This window comes from Gracilinanus agilis, chromosome 6 (assembly GCF_016433145.1).
Source record: "Gracilinanus agilis isolate LMUSP501 chromosome 6, AgileGrace, whole genome shotgun sequence".
NCBI classification, from domain to species: Eukaryota; Metazoa; Chordata; class Mammalia; order Didelphimorphia; family Didelphidae; genus Gracilinanus; species Gracilinanus agilis.
Genome location: NC_058135.1, coordinates 252924920 through 252945679, shown reverse-complemented (window position 1 = coordinate 252945679; position 20760 = coordinate 252924920).

Sequence of the window (20760 nt, the reverse complement as noted above, 5' to 3'; positions counted from 1 at the left end):
ATATGGCATAATGGCTAATGAGCTGTTCCTGTAATCAGGAAGATCTGAGTTCAAATCTGGGCTCAGATACTTATTAGTTATGTGACCTTGGGGAAGTCATTTGTCTACCTCAACTTCCTCAACTCTAATAGGGTTTAATAATAGCACCTGCTTCAGAAAGATTCTCTGAAGATCAAATGAGATATTTGTAAAATGCTCAGCACAGAAACTGGCACATAGTATGTACTTAATAAGTCTTTCCTTCTTTTCTCCCTTCCTTCCTTCCTTCTTTCCTTCTTCTTTCCTTTTTCCTTCCTTCCTTCTTTTCTCCCTTCCTTCCTTCTTTCCTTCCTTCCTTATTACTTTCCTTCCTTCCTTCCTTCCTTCCTTCCTTCCTTCCTTCCTTCCTTCCTTCCTTCCTTCCTTCCTTATTACTTTCCTTCTTCCTTCCTTCCTTATTATCTTCCTTTCTTCCTTCCTTCTTTCCTTCCTTCCTTCTTTCTTTCCTTCCTTCTTTCCTTTCCATACCTGTCCAGGTAAGAAGCAAGGTTTTAATATATATGGTATCATGAATCCTCCATTTGTATATGTATCTATGTTTTATGTTTCCTAATTGTTTCCCTTTTTCATGGGTGAAAATGGAGAGTTTCATATTAGCTGTCAGCAGGTCATAATTTCTAATAAATAAAGATTTATGGAGACTCATTGAAGAAAAGCATGTCATCAAAGAAATGCATATTCTAAAAAGTTGAGTTGATTGCATGATCCTGTATATCTGAGAAACTGTACATGTTTTATACCTTAAAATATCAAAAAAGAACGAGGAAGGCCATGATCTCCAGTGCATGGGTTAGACTCCTGTATAAGGATTAGGAGAGTTAAAGATGAGAGTCTCATGGATTCCAAAAGCTGGAGGGTACCATATCACCTACTCCAATACCTTTGCTTTAAATATCAGGTGGAGCATACCTGAGCTTTCCTGGCTAAAGAGCATCCCATGGAGTACTGAGATTGTTCCTTGACTAACTCTGGGATAACATGCTCAGTTCTAAGTAACTGGATGCTACAATATGATGTAGAACATACAGATTGGTCAGAGTATTGGCCATTGACACAAGAATAGTGTTCCACTCAGTGGACCTAAAATCTAATAACTCTGCCCTGTTTATCTCTTGTTCCTCCTGTCTGTATTCCTTTCTGCAATTTCCTTCTCCAGTTCATTTATGTAGAACTGTCAGGTTTACAAAGTGCTTTCCCCATTAAAGACCCTGAGAGGCAAGAATTATAATTATTGATATATTTTGGAGATGACAACCCTGAGACTGAAGAAGATTAAGTGAGTTGTTCAGTCACATAACAAACCTAAAAGCTGGAGTCAAAATTTGAACTCACATCTTCTGACTATAGGTAAAGAACCTTCTCCGGTACAATAGCTTTTGTCTTAAGAAGTCTGGTTTTGCGTCTGCTGATGCCTATTGGATTTGGAAAAAGTCCACATATTTCAGGCTTTCCTACTGTTTCCCATTTTTCTATTTTTTTCAGATTCTTGATACAATATGTGCACTCAACAGATGTAATGTTATATTCTACTTTGTTTCTACATTCTGCTCTCCATAGTCTAACCACTACCAGATAGTTGTGTGAAGGGTTTCATTAGTAGATTGATGGCAATGACATGACTAAGAAGGGATGCTTGGTTTCAATCTATCAAAGTGTTCTCAGCTAGGCTTGGTGATATAAAGATTGACTAACAGTCATTGTACTCCTCGCTGGAGAATTATTGAATAATTCAAAGAATATGGTATTTAAAGCAAGGTCTCTGAAAAGTGTGGGCTGGGCAAGTGATTTGTTGATTCATCCTTTCTCATGGCTGCATATGAAAATAGTGGAGACAGAATAATACTGTTGTATAATCTCCATAGAGGAGATTTTTTTTCCTTCTAGGAGATATCAAGCAAAAACCTTAATAACCAGAGCAGTTTGTCATCTTATATAATCATCCTCTCTCTCGGTGACTGGGGTGTTAAACAGGTACCTCATCTCCTGGCTTTTATTCCATAGAACTTTATATCAGTGAAAACACATGTATATCCAACTCCAGGATCATAGAGTAAATTCTATAGATTCTCAGAATTAGAGAATTCCAGAGGTCATCTAGGATTATAGGATTATAAAGGTAGATCTGGAAAGGTCCTTCAAGATTGAACCTACTCCTTTAATAATTAATGTCTAAAGAGGTTATGTATATTTCTTTCAGTCATAAAAGTAGGAAATTACCAAAATAGGATTTGCACTAATCTGCTCAAAATACCAAAACCAAAGCCTTGGGGTGTGTGTGTGTGTGTGTGTGTGTGTGTGTGTGTGTGTGTGTGCGTGTGTGCGTGTATCACGCTTCTCATTTTGATGGAGATAAAGTTCCTTTACTTCCACAGATTCTGTGATCCTTCATTATATAGTCCTGTGAGACCATTTGAACACTTCCAATGACAGAGAGCTCACTACTTTCCTAATTTATTTTAAAACATCTAGTTGATAAATTCTTCCTATGTTTAACTGTTATTCATTCGTTAATCCCAGGAGACAAAAAATTCAAGACAAACTCGTCTTTCACATGCTTCTCAGGTGCTCAAAGGGAATGATCACATTTTCCATAATATTTTCTTCTCTTACTGCTGGGAGATTACCAGTTTTTCCCCATTAACTTTCATATGGCATATTTCCAAATAAACTTTATCATTCTAGTCCCCTTTTTCATACCCATTCTAGCTTGATAAATCCTTGGTAGGTCTGTTATGCTGTAAATTCTACTGGTACATATTATAATTTTTTTTAGATTGTAAATGCTACTTCTAAAATGTGTTGGCCAAAACTAGATCCTGTGCAGTGCCAAAGATGGGCTGTGACAAGTACAGAGTTCAGTTTCTCACCTTTAGATGCTATCTTGTTAAGGCAGCTAACAACCACATTAGCTTATGAAGCGGCTAACTCCTACTGAGTTAACTGACTCACACTGAATGAACAGTTTACCCAAACCCCCAGGAATTTTTCATAGAACAGAAATGCAGAATTTCAGAGTTAGAAGAAACCTCAGCAACCATCTAAGTCAAACCAGACATGAAAAATAATTCCTTCACTAACATATATGATAAATGGTCATTGAAGCTTTTTTTTTTAAACCTCCAGTGATGGGGAGCCTATCCCCTTCTGAAAAAGCCCATTTCCACTTAGGAATGACCAATTATTAGGAAACTGTTACTCTTCCCCCTCCTCTAACCTTACATCAAACCTAGAATTTCCTTTCCTTAAATGAAAAGGAGATCTGCCTCCTGTGGTCAAGCAGAAGTGTCTGGCCTGACATTAAGCCACAGCTGGATTAACGTGATTAAATTTTTGCACCTAAATACACAGCCTTTCTCTTATTGATTCAACAAGCTTTTATAAAGAAATCAGAGGGGGAGTAGATGCAGCTAACCAGACTTTGGCAGGTGTTACCATAGTGATTGGCATACTCTCTCTACTTTCTCTTTCCTAAGAAATAATTCATAGATTTTTCCCTGGAAATTGCCCCCTATAGAGGTCACAAGACCATAGATTTAAAGCTGCAAGGGACAAGCCATCCTCTTATGAGGAAATTGAAGCCTCTGCAGTAGAACTGCTTTAACCAGTCACACAAGTCAATAGCAGCAAAGTCGGAACTTGAAGCCCAGTTCTCTGACTCCATATGTAATATTTCTTCTCTTGAAATCCATTTATAGTTATTGTTTTCATCCTTATTAGTTAGGCTACATTTAGAACTTCACATTTGCCAAGCTTTCGGGGGGGGAGGGCTCATACTAAAAGATGATTATAAAATTTTGAAAAACAAAGTATATTTTGTTCTGAAGATAATACTAATTTTTTAAATTTCTTATAATTTGTTGTTAATGACAACACAATTATCCCTATTTTGCAGGTGGGAAAACTGAGGCCCAGAGAGAGAAACTTATTTTTCCATAAATAGGCTTAGCTAGCCAGTACCTGAGATGGGGATGGGGGAGGGAGAGGAACTAAGATAGAGACTCTGATCTTCTCTCTATATAACCATTAATCCCTCCAATTTATCACATACTCTCGTTTTTATTCTGCTCTTATTGCTGACATTTTTGTCTCTCTCAGTCTGTCATGATGATGCTCAAGGGTAAGCCTCTACTAGTTAAAATATGGACTCTCATAAATTATCAGATATGCTACCCTAAGGCCAAATGTTCAGGGCACACATTGTTCAAAAATCCTCGTGGTGGACTCTGTGTCCCGACTTCAATAGGCCAGGACTCACCCATATAATATTCCCTGGGCCATAACTTCAAAAGACTGACAAGGAAACCTTTTTTTTTCCACATCTTGGGAGAAAAATGATAAACTATAAATGCAGAAGAGGATATGAATTTTAAGACATTGTAATCATGCTGTTTTGATTTGCTTGACTATTTTTAATTCTTTCAAAGAATCTACATTGGGAGAAATGATGGTGATACAAAAAATATTCTGAAAAGAATACAGAACATCAACAAAACATTTAAAAATACACAGAAAGATAGCAGATAGAATGTCCAGCGAAAAGCATGGAATTTGGTCTTGGCTGTTTCATTTAAACTCCATTTTTAAAAATGTAATATGTATATATTAGATTAATTTCCTAGATAAATCTCTATTTTTCCTTCTTTGTAGATTGGAATATATATGGTCTAGTGGACAGAGCACTGGATAAAAAATCATGAAGATTTCAGCTCAAATCCAGCTTCAGAGAATTAGTTGATATATAATACTGGGCAAGCTGTTTAACATCTATCTGTCTCAATTTCTTTTTCGGGACGTCAGAGACAGAAAGAAAGTCAGTCAGCAAACATGTATGTATAAGGCACTGTGCCAAATATTGAAAATACAAAGAAAGACAACCTCTTTCAGCCCCCTCCCAAAAATACAATGAAAACAAGTCTCTGCCCTTAAGAAGCTCATAGTCTAATGGAAGAGATAACATTAAAAAAAACAAACTATGCAAACATGATACCTACAGGATAAATTAAGTTGGGTTAGACTCAGAGGTAAAGCACTAAGATAAAAAGGACTAGGAAAGACTGATTGAAAAAGGTGAGACTTTAGCTGAGACTGGAAAGGAGCTGGGGAAGCCAGAAGGTGAAAATAGCACCTACCTTGCAGAGTGATTGTGAGAGTAAAGTGAAATAACTGTAAAGTATTTTGCAAACCCTAAGGTGCTATATAAATGATAGCTGTTATTATGTTCATGTTTGTTGATGTTTGTTATAATAAAACAAATGTAAAGATACTTTTAGAAACACAGATAAGTTCTTGAGTTGTTGCTGTCCCAGAAGTAAGGCTACCAGGACCCATCCATCATCAAGGAAGTTTAAAAAAAAGGTGAATTCATAGACTACCACAATGGAGTCACAATAAGTATATCAGAGAAATATGTTCCTTTGTCCTTCCTTAAAATGCCAAACTGATTTGATCACAAGGACCATGAGCTACAATCAGAACAGACTTGTAGAGGTATGTGATGCAGAGGCTCTGTGGTACTGATTGGATTACTCTTCTAAGACCCAGAGGTAGAAAGTGAGGTATAGCATATGGGTTGTGATAAATAGGGAGCATTTTCACCAATTGGGAGATCTATGCTCTAGGATTTGAATTGGACAGTATGATTAAAGGCTCTAGAGAGGAGACATGGGATAAGGATCATTGGAGAGTGCAGAGATAGGCAAAGTAATTAATCAGAATTTTCTCTGTGCCAATCACTGAGATAGGTCAGAAACCAGTTCTGTTGTCCTCAAAGAAAACCCTACTTCAAATCTGACCAACTAGGCTGAAGAAAAGCATTGTTTGATATGGACCAACTGATCACCAAAACTTGGTCTAACTATTTGGAATGGGAAGTGTGAGAAGCAAAATTAATATCTAATATTCTAGGTATTATATTTAATTAGATTTATTAATAAAAATAAAATTTTAAAAACCTAGAGCAAAAAGCCAGCTTTCCCAGCCATGCCCTCAAAAGAAGAGAGAGTGAGGGAGGAATTACAGAACTACATAAACAATAATGTAAAGACGCACATAAACGAAAAGGGAAAAGGATGGATGAGGAAAGAATTCTGGGAGATGGAGTTCAAAGGTTCAAGATTTTTTTTTTCTAATTACACAGAAGGTAGAATAATGCTGCAGGTACCAGGAAAAAAAAAAAGCGTGTTTTATTTATTTATTTTTTCTGTTTTACTTTCTGTAGTAGAATCTCTCTTTTGGGTGCATGAACTTGAAATTTATGTGACTTTGCATATTTTGCTAAGTCTTTCTACTATCTAGAAAGAGCTATTCTACTGAGCTAAGAATTTCTACTATCTTCAGGATTTCAGTGGATCTGTGATCTCATTGAGTTAGAAGTTTCTGATGATTCACCATGCAACCTATCCATATCTTGCCATCTTGGGTCATTCTTGTCTTAGGACTCCCATTACCTCATCACAAGAAGCCCATCCGATATGCTGGAGGCTTTTCTTATTGTCTTCTGCCATCACAAGAGTAGAAGTAGAACAATCTAGCTTTCTATTTGCTATCACTCACCCTTAACGTATGAACGGTTTATCATTTTTTCTTATCATCTTCTTGATGACATATTTTTATCCTACTTTACTTGGAAATTTCTTATTACTTACATGTTCCAGACTGCTTAGTCTCCTCACAGATACTTTGTATATTTGTAGAAGAATATACCAAAGGTTAAAGGGGAAATGCTTTGTAACTTTTTGTCCTTGCTGTACCATTTGATTAAATATATTTTCTAAAAACCAGGGAAAAGTCTAAATAATTAATCACTCATAAAAATCACTTTGGTGAGGGCCCATTTACAAGAGAAACAGAATTACTGATGCTTAGGGTTACCCTTAAAATTCTGAAGAGAGTAGTTATCAGCTTCTATATTAGAACTTGCTCTGATAATATGAGTAAAAGCTGGAGAAGGCATCCCCAGAAAGATGACACAGATAAAATAAGAGATTGGACCATGCGACCTCTAAAGCCTTTTTTCAGTTCTTAACCTATAATATTATCAAGTGGATTGTGCTTTCCAAACCTATTCTACTATTTCTGACTATTAATAATCATAGGATTCAACAGTAGAATCAAATCCAATGGGGAAAGATAAAGAAAAGTGAATAGTTTGTTCAAAGAATTATGAGAAATCCTACGTGGTTGTCTGGAGGGTTGGCCATCCTCTATCACCACTTAATTTTCTCAAGAAAGTAACCTTCATTTGACAGTAATAAATAAAAAAGAACTAATATAAATTGGATCTTGGAACTCAAGGCAGATAATAAACATGCCAGTAAATGCCATTGTCAGAGCAAAAAGAACAAGGAACTGAGAGATCTGTCTGCTCAAAACTTTTCTCCCCTTCAGTGATTCCTGACAATTGAGACAAGAGAGTATAAGTAGATAAAAAACACAATATTTTGCCCCTCCTCAAGCACTGTCCTTAAGCTTGGTCTTCTCTTAATGGTTGAAAGAATTAAGTTATGTTTCCAATTATGCCTGGATTGAGATCAAAGAATTCTAATTGACGGAAATCAATAAGAAATACTGAAAAAGACACAAGAAAGGCATTGCTGCTAAGGATGGGATGACATTACGTCTATACATTTTATGTTTTTATATTTTTATAAATTTACAAATTTATAAAATTTAGAAAGTGTCTAAAATTTGCTTTGCAAAGGTTAAAGTTTTATAGACATGAATGATCTATTATGTACAAATTCCAGTGGATGTGCCCAGGTCATCCAAAGATAGGTCCAAAGATTATCTAGTTAGTTCTAAATAAAAGCTAACTTACTACTCTATAAATTAGTCAAGTCGATAAGACAAATCCTTTGATATATAAATTACCAAGATAAATTTCCTAGAAGAAAAAAAAATCCCTTTACTATCAGTGTCTAAGCAATTAGAATATCATTCAACGAAAAGTATAATAGACCTGCATTTAGAGGACCTGAATTCAAATTCCAGTTCTATTACATATGCCTTGTTTATGACCTTGGCTGAATCATTTTACTTCTCTCCTCAGTTTTCTCACATGCAAAATATGGGAATTCAATTAGGTTGACTCAGTGGTTCTTTCCAACACTTGATCCTAGACTAAGTTACTTATAGGAATTAATCACTTCTTACTGAGTCATTCAGACAATCCTTCCATTTTATAGAAATCATGTGACTTTAGGGCTGTAAATGCTTTCATGGTCATCAGAGAAATTAAGTGATTTTCCAGATATGAGCAGTTCAGTTAGATGCAGAAATGGGAGTTAATTTCAGGTCTTCTGATGCCAAATTTACAGCTCTTCCCACTAACCTTTATGCCCTGTCTTGAGAAGAGAATTCAGTTTTGCTCATCACTATTGGAAATCCATTTCAAATATTGAATAAAGTACATATCAATATGGTAAACAATAGAACTATCATAGGCCTTTTAGAATTCTCTCTTCTCTCACCTCTGCCTCTTAACCTCCTCAATTTTCTTTCAGACTCAGTTCAAATATCTCTTTCTGTAGGGGACCATTCTTGGTTCTCCCAGACATTTGAATGTTTTCCTCTGAGTTCATGTTACTTTTATTATCTCTATATCTACTTATGTTTCCATTTGAATATAAGCTCCTTGAAGTCTGAACTGTTTTTATGAATTGTTTTTGATATTTCTTGGACTTAGCCCATTGCCTGGCACCTACCTAATAAATGTTTCTTAAGATACAGATTAATGTTTAATATATTTGTTGTTTTTTTTCTTTTGAGTTAGAGCATTTTTTAAAATTTCAAAATCATTTCAACAAGCCTGATAGGTTTGAAAGATAAAATGAAATACTTTTTTCCTCTTAAACAGCTTGTGTAGGTGTGTAGAAAGATGCTGAATTATTGGCAATATATAAACTAGAAAGTATGAATGGGTCAGTTCCGGGCCTGGCAAGCACTGGGAAGGAAATGCTGGGTGCTATTTTCGATGACAGACTTACAGAAATCTTTCAAGGTTGCTGTTCAATCAGTTCCTACTGAGTAATAATGACAGGGAAATAACAAACTCTTAATGTCATCCATATCTTTCCTGGGAAGGTTTTGGAAGCCCGATGTTCTTAAAGCTCAAGGATGTGGAATTTTGACGTCTATTCACGTGCACCTTGGTATTCAAACTTGAAGGTTGGCATCGATTCCAGATTTTAGTTCAAAGAACTCCTCAGTGAGGGTCCCAAAATAATTTTACTTTTAAAAGAAAAGTCCCTGGTATTAGAAATCTGTGGAAAGTTTTACTACTGGCTACATTTAAGACAATGGTAGCCATAGCATTGGGGATAGTGAGATGACACTGAAACCTAGAAGACCTGGATGTCAGCCCCACTTCTGATACATATTGACTCTCAGACTGTGGGCAAGTTACTACCCATCTCAATAACTAAGACTGTAAGTTTTAGAGAATGTAGTGATTTGCATTGGCAGAGAGTTTTGTCATCTGGGAGTTTCCTATTTCAATGAAATCACAGGTCTAGTTCCTAAAATTACATTTAAGGCAAAGGAAGGAGCTGTGTTTGGAGACTGATGCTAACGTTCTAGGAATTCTACTTATACAATGTCTGCTTCTTTGGGTCTCCTGGTTAATTGAAAACAATTCCAAAAACTTATATCAAGTTGTCTTTCGGTCATTTTTCAATCATGTTCTGACTTTTTGTGATCCCTTGTAGGGTTTTCTTGGTGAAGATCCTTAAATGGTTTGCCATTTCCTTCTCCAGTTCATTTTACAGATGAGGAAACAGAGATAAATGGCATTTAATGACTTACTCATTTTCACAGAACTAATAAGCATCTGAGGCTAGATTTGAACTTTGGAAGATGAGTCTTCCTGATTCCAAGCCCGGTTTTCTTGGCAAAGATCCTGGAATGGTTTGCCATTTCCTTTTCCAGTTCATTTTACAGATGAGGAAACTGAGATAAATGGCATTTAATGACTTACTCAGATTCACAGAACTAATAAGCGTCTGAGGCTAGATTTGAACTTTGGAAGTTGAGTCTTCCTGATTCCAAGCCCAGTGGTCTATCCACTGCACCACCTTCCATAATTAGAATAATTCCTACTATTTACATAACTCTTAATTTGTCATCTTATTTAGTCATTTGATCCACACAACAAACTCATAAAGTAGAAGGGTTAAACTCAGAATTATTAGAGGGAAACTGCACACAGGGAGTTGCTTGCAGCTTGATGAAATCACAGATGTTTTCCATACTTTTATTCTATATATAGCATTTTGTACTCAGTTCTGGGGATGTAAGGATTAAAACAAAGAAAATATAAACAAAAACAAAAGTCTTTGACTTTAAGAAGTTTACAGTCTAATAGAAAGGATAAAGTATATTCAGAAATAGTCATGAGAGAAGGTAAAATATGGCAGAAGCATAAACAAAATGATTTTTAAAAATCTGAGAGAAGATTTTTCTGCTGAGGATATCAGAGCTTTCATGGAGGAGGTGATATCTCAGTCATAAGGAAAAGAAGGAACTCAGCAAGAGAAGTGGAGATGAGGAGGGAATGTTCTCCAGATATAATGGTGTATTGGTATTAACAACTGGCTCTCCCACTCCCTCCCACCCCCAAATGTATACACAGTACCCTTTAAAATTTAATGTGTATTGTTGACATTTCCTCCACCATTTTCTAAAGTTGAGATAATCAGCAGAACAATAAATCAAGCCCTTCTTTGTAGCTTTTGCTGATTTATGAAGGGCTTGGGGCTCACACACTGAAACTTAACAATCAGCTCTCATGAAAGGGCTTACTCCAATGTGCTCCAACAAAGAGGGTACGTAGGCTGGACTAATGGTCAGAGGCAGGAGCATATGAAATGAGATTGTGTAGAAGATTAGCAGTATAATTTGACTGGAATTTAGAGTTATCTTATTATGAATAAGCACCCCCGGCACAGGAATGTAGAGGAGTAGGATACAGGGGAGTCAATTAGAACAAATTCAAGCTAGAAATTACAAAAAAAAAGTTGAAGTAAAGGATGTAATAAAAGAAATGTGAATTAAAAGGAAGAGAGACTAGTCTTGAGGAAAGAGCGAAACATAGCTGATGGTCAGCTTGGTTGCCCCATCTTAGAATTACAAGAGATCTCAACGAAGGCTATAGTATATTGGATTTATTTATTAATCTAAAGTCAAAGGTAGTCATGGAAATGTCTCCCTGGAAGAGTACGGGCAGATGTAGTGTGACGTCCATTATTAAAGAGGATGACCACATTATAAGACCACAGATTTATTTGAATATCTGAGTAGTATAAGATAAGGTAATGAAAGTAGCTTTGAGCATTATTGAAGAGTGATAAAAGTGAGAGAAGAGTTTAAATTTTATCCTAAATCTAAGAGGAAGTATCTTATAAAAGATAACATATTTCATGGGGAATGGGAGGGTAAATTTCTTGTTCATATAACTAGAACTGAAAGGGGCCTCAGAGTCAATCTTACCTCTCCACCTCACTTAATAAATGAGGAAACTGAGGCCCAGAGAATTTAAGTGATTTGTCCAAAGTCAAACAGGGGGTATCAGACTCTGGATTTGACTCCAGGATCTTCTGATTGCACAAGGAAAGTTGTTTTTTATTTTTTTTTCCCTCCACTGTACCATGTTATTCAGTAAAGTCAGAATGTCAGAGTAATTTTCCAAGGTGGTATGTGCTATTTGGACCTGCACTAGAGAATCATCTTATCAATGACCATTTGTGATTATGATGAGTAAAGCGCAGTTCTCAGCATATAATAAGTGTTTAAAAATGCTTCTGTCTCCAATTCGGTCTCTTTCTCCGTTTTACTGTCTCTTTCACTTTATCTCCTTCCATCTTTTCCTGTCTCTTTCCTCTCCCTCCCCTGTTATCCCTACTTTCATTAATCTCTCTCTCTCTCTCTCTCTCTCTCTCTCTCTCTCTCTCTCTCTCTCTCTCTCATATGTCTAAGATTTCTATCTTCCTTTATCAAAGCACTAATGGTGTGTGAGGCCAAAAATGACACAAATCTGGTGTCATGCTCCTAAGCTATACCTCTCAGGTATTTTAAAGAGAAGAGAATGTTTTCAAAAGGCTCTATTAGAAATACACTTTTCACAGGTCTGTAGGCATGAACTCATCACAGATCTATTTCCCAAGTGGTAAAGTACATGGTCAGAACTTGACAAAGTCTGATAGCAAGAACTGTCCTTTGAGACATACACATGAAACACCTTCCTGATTTTTTCCTGAAATAGGAGACAAACTAACAGGATTCATTGACATATAGAAAACTCCCAAGAATCTATGCCATAGAAGCCATGTCACCTCACTATAGCAAAGATTCTACCTGGCTTATACCTTCTTTTGACTTTCATGAGATCACTCAGTGTTCTTAGCACAGTGCCTGGCACTTCATCTACATTAAATAAATGTTTATTCCCTTCCTTCTTCCCCAACTATGGAGGAGGAAGCTTACATGAAGAGCCACCAGTGATGTGGAAAAAGGGTCCATATTTCTTGATATTATCATTGTCAACTATTGGTCAACTGGAAGGTGAGTTCAATAAATCTGGGAATGGCAGCACCCATCAGACCACTTCTTTCCCTAAATTCCATCACAGCCCCCAGGGCAATCATCAAGAGAGGCAATTTCTTTTATATAAAGGTCCAACAATCCTCTGCCAATAAGCCATCACTTGTAGGGGAGGTGATCCAGCCTATCTGAAGGCACCTTGAGGAAGAAAGAAGAGGTAACATATCCTAGACAAATCAAACCACCAATACTACTACTGCCCATGTACCATAATGCATAGAACTCAGAACTGTAAAAATAATATTCTGGAAATAGTAATGTCCACCCACCCCTCCAACTAGCAACCCTCATGTATATGAGACCTTCTCTTTGCTTCTTTGGTTTTTTTAGCCATAGCTCCTGAAAAAAGAGGGGAGAGTTATTGCCTCTATAGTCCTTAATATTGTGAAATAGTTTGCCATCAGAAAAGGGTTGGATTTTGTCGATGGAAATAACATTAAAGAAAATGCATTACCATCTGTTTTACTCCTGTACCGTAAGGACTATGGGACCTTACCATCTGATATGAAAGTGAAACATCCTGTGCTCAGCATTAGAATGTGAGTTCCTTGAGAGCGGGGATTGTCTTACTTTTCTGTTTGTATTTTCACAACCCAGCAAAATGCTTTGTGCATGTTAAGCACTTAATTTTTTTAAATTTTCCCTTCCTTTTTTCTTCATTTATTTTCTTCTTCATTCCTTCCTTCCTTCCTTCCTTCCTTCCTTCCTTCCTTCCTTCCTTCCTTCCTTCCTTCTTTCCTTCCTTCCTTCCTTCCTGTCTTGAGAAATACTGTAGCAGAATGGATGAAGAGTTAGCCTTTGAATCAAGAAAATCTGGTTTAAAGTTTGCTTCTGATATATTCAGCTGTGTAACCATAGGTTACACCAAGCTACATTGGTGGAGCCAATTTCTACTTTAGGACTTCACTACCTAAATGCTATAGAGGGAAAGATAAAGACTACGTGAGCTACAGGAGGAACTGTGTCTTTTTTCTTGGCACCAACAGAAAGTAAATAATAATTAAATCAAATAGGCCAAGAGGAGATAAGAACAACTGACAGGGCATTTGGTTGTACGTGTCACATTTGTCTGCCATGGAATAAGCCAAAGATTATTAGTGGCTTTTGAACNTTCCTTCCTTCCTTCCTTCCTTCCTTCCTTCCTTCCTTCCTTCCTTCCTTCCTTCCTTCTTTCCTTCCTTCCTTCCTTCCTTCCTGTCTTTTATTCTTCCATAGAGTAGACACATCATTCTAACTATCTTCAAGGTGAATCACAATTGTTCAGTTCATGTTTTCCTCCATATTATTTATTTTATATTGAGATAGAATATATCATAGAGAACCAGGTTTAACTTTCTCCAACACATTATGCTTTAGCATCTACCTGAGATTTCATCATGGCTGATACATTCATCACAAAACAGATTTCAGCCACTCCATCTCAGATAAAATAGTCCTAGATGCAGATATGGTAAAGATCTTAGAGATCATCTAATTGAATCTCTTCATTTTAATAGTTTTAATAGTTTATGAAATGAAGGTCCAAAGATAAGAAATGAATTACTCTAGATCACACAGATAAGGGCCTAAGAGAATGTTTGAACTCAAATTATTTCACTGAGCCATAATGGTTTCAGGCAAAATTGTTATGTTTTCTTGTCATCTTTACCCCTTAAAATATTAGTTCATACCATAACTTATGCGGAAGAGTCTGCCTGAACTTAACTAGCCTCATATCAAATGTGAGTCAATACAGTTGGCTGGATAGAAAAGAATTTCAGATTAGCAGGACATACATTTGAAAAATATATTTTTCAGGACTCAGAGGCTATCTCTGTGCCATGGCAAAATATCATGACTCTATTATCTTGCATATTATTTTGGCCAAGTTATTCCTCATAATTAAAAGAACTAAATTTCATAATTACATAAATATATTTGGAGAACCATTGCTCTATTTCCCTAGTGGTGCTATTGATTTCCTTCTATCCTCAATTGTATACAAAATGTTTACTTAGACTTCACGATTCCACAAATGGTCTTTTGGTTTCCAAGTGGACAAGATGAAGAGATATTCACTCGTTGATTGAGTTTTTTAATGGATTTAGAATCAGTTAAATGACCAGGACAAAAGAAAAGGAATTGATGTCAACTTGGAGGTCTATGTTGGACTCTTCCAGGGATCTCTCCTTTAATAAGCATCAGTTAGCATTAGAGGGTGAATACTTTGATATACTTATTAATTCTAAAGATGGCATGAAACTGGGAAAGATGGCTGATATATTAAATGACAGAATCAGAATTCAAAAAGATCTTGTCAGGCTGGAATGTTTGGTCAAATCTAATTTCAGCTTCTGTGCATATGTTTCCCATCACAATGTATCAAATTAACATTCTTATACAAATCAGGCTCATGTGAATTTGGAAAACATGAGCTAGTTTTCCCAGGATCCGAGTCATGTTGGAAAAGTTCACACTGAAGACTCCAAACCCCTGAGAACTAAGAGACTGAATTCTATTTTCAGTCTTTCCTTGGTCAGTGACCTGGAGCAGTCCTTCCTCAGATGACTACGGGATAAGATGTGCTGTTATGCTCAGGGTGAAGGTAAATTGCCCATTGGAGAATAAAGCTAAAACTCAGAAGTACACTCAGCCTGTCTATTCATGAAGATTTAGAAACCTTTTCTTTATCCTCTGGGCTCTCTGTAATTCACTTCTCTGGAGACTGTTCTTGGGGACATAGGAGAAGGTTGTGTTTCTCTAGTAACTGATGGCTTTCATCCTTCTCTCAGACTCTGTCAGAGGTGAGATGATTATGAATTGGATTTCTCAATACAATAAAGCTCTCCTATCTGAGGGGGATATCTTCCAAGAACTACTGTGGATGAAACTGTGAAAATGAACACCTGCTGACTCCATACATGATGTGATTTTCCTGGTTATACATATGTAAAATGAAGATTAATAACTTAAACACAAAGTAAGACATTACCAATATTAAGTACAATAATAATAAAGTACATTGTACATCATTATATATAGTACTGTACTTTTATGGAAGACCAGCACCACTGGAATGAGGGCTTGCTGAGTCCTTTTAAAGGCTGCTTACTCATATTTGGTGACTCTTTGAAGCTCCAATCTCGCTTGTGACTCCAAGAAACTGTGGCATGGGTAGCAGTCACATCCTAGTAAACCATTTTCATGGATGGGCTAAATCAGGCTGAGGGGAACTGAATCAGTGGATACCAAATCATTTGATGCAGGGGCCCTATTTTAAATGCTTGAAGAATTGGAAACTTTTCCTCTTTGTTAAGTCAGAGGAACAGAACAGTCCTAGGAGGCAGTTTGGGGGAGTTATCTGCTATGTTTTAGGAGGCAATCATGCTCCTATCTCTCATTTAAAACCCCAGCTGGCTGAAGGAGATGTGTAGTCCTAGCTGGCATCAAATATTTTAGTACTTTTAGTGTAAGACCATCATATCAAGTAAAATTAATATACTTAGTCTGCCAGAGAACTGGGATATTGGGTGATGAAAAGTCCTATAAAGGGATAAAACAACTTTTGTTGAAGGATGAATTCAAAGGGACACAGTAATTATTGGGCATAAAACACAGGGAAGGACTCCACTGGTGTGAGAGCTTGCTGAGATTCATAGCTCATTTAATGTGACCTATAATATTTCTACAGAATTATCTCATTTTTCAACAGCCAGGAATGGCATATTTTAAGCCATGCAAAACCCACTATTTTATTCTTCACCTAAAAATAATAGAACTCACAGTTATGAAGTCTAGAATATGGTCTTCAGTATTTTTCTTATTGTGTCATACAAGGTGTCGTGAAATAGTTAAGGAACTCTATTGGGAAACTGGGGTTTCAATTTGTAAGTTCAACCTACAGTAGATGTTACAAGGCACCCAGAGATTTTGTCTTTGTTTTCTTTCTGAAGTCCTTTGTCTCTTTCAATACTGACATCTTCTACCTAAAGTGTACACATCAGTTCGACTCCCATCCCTCCTCCAAACATGCTTTCCCCCTCAAGACTGCTTAATGTGAAGGTAAATGGTACAATAATAATGTTGGACTCAGAATCAAAGAGATCTGATTTTGAAATCTGTCTCAAGTACTTATTAGTTGTGGAACCCCATGCAATTCACTTAATCTTTTTTCAGCATCAGTTTCCTTATTTGTAAATTTAGGAGAAAAATAGAAACTATTTCACAGGAATGTTGTGAGGTCAAATAAGAAGATATAAGTAAAGTGCTTTGCAAAATATGAAGCCCTCTTTAAATATTAGCTATTATTGTGTTGAGTTTACAGGGATAGGTTGACTCAACTATTGGTGACTGACTACCTATGCCTTATATGTAAGTGGGGAAAAGACTAGAGATGATGAAGCACATTAAGCAAGTAAGGGAAGACTTAGGTGATAAGACTCTATTATAAGCTGTAAATCAAAGGAAAGTCTGGAGCAGAAACATAATGCCAATGGAAGGGCCAAGCTCGTAGATCTTTGAAAAAGTCAAGATCACTTTGTATGAATGGAAGCCAGTTTAATGAGATCTGGGCTGGGAATCAGGTGGTCTGTTTTCAAACCACAGTTTTGCTACTTATTTTGTGACCTTGGCAGATCAGCTAACAACCTGGACGTCTAGTTTTACATCTAGAAAATGAGAAGAGATGGAACCCATGACCTCTGAAGTCTCTGAGCTCTAAACTTATATTCTAACAGTTTTTATCAGGACTGCCCAAAGGTTCAAGGAAGTTAGGGATAAACAAAATAAATAAGAGGAAGACTCATATTCTAATAATAATTTATAGAACTTAAGAGTTGAAAAGTAACTTGGTGAGTATCTAATCAAACCTACATCTGGACAAGTTTTCTCTGTATCTTATTATACCTAAGAAATAATTATCCTGCTTTTGTCCCAAACAAACAGACAAATATTTAATAAGGGTAGGTAGATTCCTTCTGAGAGCAATTCATTTTAATTTTGGACACCTTTGATTGTTAGGCTATTTCCCTCTGATATCAAACCTAAATTTGCTTCTTTAACCTTCTTCCATCCATTACTTCAAATTCTCCTTTATGGAGTCCAGCAGAATAATGCTAACCCCTTTTTAATATGACAGCTTTATGATTATTTATTAGTTATAATAAATAATGTAAATTATTTTATTAGATAAATAGCTATCCTATAATTATGTTTTCTCCAGGATAGATATCATAAGTTTCTTCAACTCTTTTCTATATTACATACACTTGAGGCCCTTCACCATTTTGTTTTCCTTCCTCCTAGTCACTTAATAGTCTGATTTTATGTTTTAGACCATATTTTCATTTGTCAGCTCTGCCCTCTTCTGTTTATCCAAGAGGAAATGTAATCAGATTAAGGCACTGCCCTTCCTGAAAGCTTATCATCATTCTCACTTTTCCTTCTTTCCTCTTTTCTCCTGAATCAAAATTTGGGTTAAAGTCTCTAAGTCTGTATTATATGACTATATAGCTAAAGTGGTAAACCAATTAAAGCTACCTGTTAAACCTAAGCGAAACTCTTCCTCATAAGCTAAAGACTCATATTTTAAAAAAATGTATTGAAGGATCCAATCTATTATTAAAAATAACTATTCTTCACCATAATAAGTATGTAACTTATTGCTGATGTCATTATTAATAATAAAGTCAATAAAAATAACTTTACATTTGAATAGCTCTATAGTAATTGAAAAGCACTTTATAAATATTGCCTCAATTCATCTTTACAACAACTTGGGGCAGTGAGTTTTATTATTATTTTCTTTTCACAGATGAGAAAACTGAGGATCAAAGAGGTTAAGTGAATTTCCTAGAATTTCAAGCTAATATTTTCTAAGGTGGGATTTGAAAGGACACTCTTTAGTCCCTTGACTTGTCCTTTGGGTTAAACATTTCCAGAAACAATGGCCTGGGGTAACAATATAGTCATTTTTGGTATCTTGTTTGATGTCTGAGTAATGGAGGAGGTATATCCCAACATTGTGGGTTTGTTGATCTGCTAAATCTCACAGAGAGTGTTAAAACCTAGTAGAATGAGGTAACCTCATTTTTTTGTGTGTGCATGCATGCATGTGTGTGTGTGTGATTGTTATTGCCATAGCTTTACTCAACATTTTTCACTTGAAAATGACTGTGGAAAGAATTCATAATGTTCTGATAGGAAAATTAAAATATTGTGTCTGGAAAACAAGAGATAAAAATCAATCCAGAAGACTGATCCCCATCAGTCTGTTGCTCTAGCTGGCATCTGGGAGGATGAAAAGATGGTGAAAATGGCCAGTGGATTTTCATTGAAATGATGAACACTTCAGGTCAAACTTATTTGGATTAATATTATGTAACAACTTTTAATTCAACATGTCAACAGAGTTCTTCAAATAATGTGTGGACTTAAGCAATAATATGAAAACCTTATGTAATACATATTATATTTATATATATATGTCTATATTTATGCCCATGTATGGTAACTATAATGTATGTGTGTAATATATTCCCCAAGGAAGATGAAAGTGAAAATTGATACACTGGAACCCTTTTTTTCTAGCAAAAAAAATTGATTGGGGGATGAAAACGCAATATGGATGACCTTTCCTTAGCACGAATTAAGCTGAAGGAACAAGGATTAGTTATTGGGACATTCTATTTGCCAAATTGCCTCTATTCATACAGTAATTCACTTAGTTAACAAATATTTAGGAAGAACCTACTATGTGTAGTGAATTATGTTCAGTACTGGCAAAGTTATGGAAATAAATGATTCATATTTCTTGTCATTCAAGAGTTTACAGTGTATTGGTAATGATAAAGTATGTGCAAACTTTTGTAATATTGAGATATGATTTCAGAAGTATGGGTATGAGTCATCAGTGTGATGTGTTTGCCCAAAAAAGTCAATATTATCTTGGACCCCATTAAGTGATCTTCATTTCCTAGAGAAAAAGGAAATAGTAACTGTACTTTATGCTAATCAGACATCTGGAGTATTGTCTAAAGTTCTGTGTATCATATCATACAACCAAAGAACAAGATAGTGGCACCCCTATGTCTTAATCATTATTTTTTCAGACCAACCTTCTGAAGATGAGATTCGAGTGCATGAGTAGGACTGTATGTATGTAGATAAATTTAATATAAACCAGACTATGATAAATAGGAGACAATGAAGTGCTGTGAGACTAAATGAGAAAGATTTGACAGAGTGGTGCTATGGAAATGAATTTAGAACTCCAACAGGGTTCAAAACCTGCCTTTGCAGTTTTTTTAACCTATGTGACCTTGAGCAAGTCACTTATCCTCTCTGTTGTTCTTTTTTTTTCATGCATGAAATGAAGGGGTTCATCAGCAGGATGATGACCTCAAAGGACTTTCCATTGATCTTATAAACAAATTAGGGTATGAGGATCCCGAATTAATTTGTTCAATTTACTCAATTGACCCCCATCATTACAAAAAGATGAATGACATGGCTTCTCCCCTCAAAGAGCATATCATCTGGTAGAAGGGCTGATTAGCTAGTGAAAAATAGTTTGCGAGTTCTGGAGGGAGAAGTTCCTTTTCTTCAACTTCTCCACTTTTGCTAAGAGTACCAATGATTTCCCATATACTCTCTTCACTTCTCTCATATCCCACATCCAATTTTTAAACCAAATCGTATCCACTCTGCAACTGGGCAGGGCTCTTGCATCTGTTTCTTTTCCTGCACTCACATTTCTACTGGGTGTTATCACTTCATGCAAAATATTCTAGCATTCTTTCCTTCTTGACTGGAAACCATATTGCTGATCCTCTCTTCTCCCATCCAATCTCTACAAGACTTCCAAAAGGTTACATTCAAAGAATCATAAACAGAAGGGTACTTTTCTTTTGTAACAATCAAGTCCTGTCTTTGAGAGATGAAGAAACATCCCTTCTAATAAGTGATCATTCAGCCTTTGCTTGGAAATTTTTAGGAAAGAAGAGTCCCTTACTTCTCCAAATAGCATATTACATTCATGTGTCTCTAATTTTTAGGAAATGTGTCCTCACAAGAATAAATGCATCCCTTTGGATTTTCCATCAAAGAGATCCTTCTTCAGAATGGAAAAATAAAGTACTGACATGGGGC